This window comes from Salvelinus sp. IW2-2015, unplaced genomic scaffold, assembly GCF_002910315.2.
Source record: "Salvelinus sp. IW2-2015 unplaced genomic scaffold, ASM291031v2 Un_scaffold16481, whole genome shotgun sequence".
Taxonomy (NCBI): Eukaryota; Metazoa; Chordata; class Actinopteri; order Salmoniformes; family Salmonidae; genus Salvelinus; species Salvelinus sp. IW2-2015.
Window position 1 is genome coordinate 69,956 of NW_019957607.1, and position 1,134 is coordinate 71,089.

The 1,134-nt window shown below is 46.0% G+C and overlaps 1 pseudogene; it reads left to right on the forward strand.

Moving 5' to 3' along the window:
• The window catches only part of LOC112080773 (keratin, type I cytoskeletal 13-like), a 3,595-nt pseudogene that overhangs the window by 420 nt on the left and 2,041 nt on the right, over window positions 1–1,134 (forward strand).

Below are 1,134 nucleotides of genomic sequence, written 5' to 3' on the forward strand. Positions count from 1 at the left end.
GGTGGTGGTGGTGGCGGTGGAGCCGACATTAATGTGTCGGTCAATGAGAAGGCCACAATGCAGAACCTGAACGACCGCCTGTCCACCTACTTGGAGAAGGTGCGCATGCTAGAGGCGGCCAACACCGAGCTGGAGCTGAAGATCCGTCAGTTCCTTGAGAGCAAGACGTCCCCCAGCGCTCGCGACTACTCCGGCTTCCACGCTATTATCGCCGACCTTCAGGACAAGGTACGTGACGTGTCTCCTAGATGGCAAAAGCAGTCAATGATGAATGTTATGACAATGAATATTGGACAATGCAAAATGAATTGATTCAACCAAGATATTGCACCAAAGATAGATGCAACGACAGTATGCATATTTTTCCTTGCATCATTGAAAATAAAGCAGATCATTGAAGCTATTCCTTCCTCTCTCTTAAGAGCCCCTAGGCGATTGCGAAAGGTGCGATTTGTTTCTTTGTGCCATGCTTTACGATCATAACGACAATAGGTTCCCTGTAATGCTTCTATGAGCTATAATTTACAGTGCAGCTGAAACTCAGAACTCAGAGATTACAGTGTGKTATCACTGTTTGTGTGTACTGCATTCGTGTCAAATTCCATGCATACCCMWTCCTGAAATGTTTTGMMATCCTCCACCTCTCAGATCCAGGAWGCCACCTGCTTGAACGGAAGCATCTATCTGAACATCGACAACGCAAAGCTCGCTGCAGACGACTTCAGAAACAAGTRAGTACACCCAACACCATCCACAGATACAGTACACTGCTGGWGCATTACATTAACCACATGGAATAACCCCAAATCTGTAAAAACCCTCATACTGTTTTTTATTACATTTTGTGTTGAATCTATAAAAAAAGGAAACCAACTAACATTACCCTTCAGCTCCACCATAACCACACCCTCCCAACAGACATATCAGAAGCCTGGTGTTACTTTCTGATATTTAAACCTAATGGAATACTAGAWTCTATAACCCCCCTGCTATTCTCACAGAGGAACACATTCAGGCAGTTCTTTGACCTAAGCTCTCTCCATCTCTCAGGTATGAGAACGAGCTGGCCATGCGTCAGTCAGTGGAGGCGGACATCGCCGGGCTGAAGAGGATGCTGGACGAGATGACCATGGC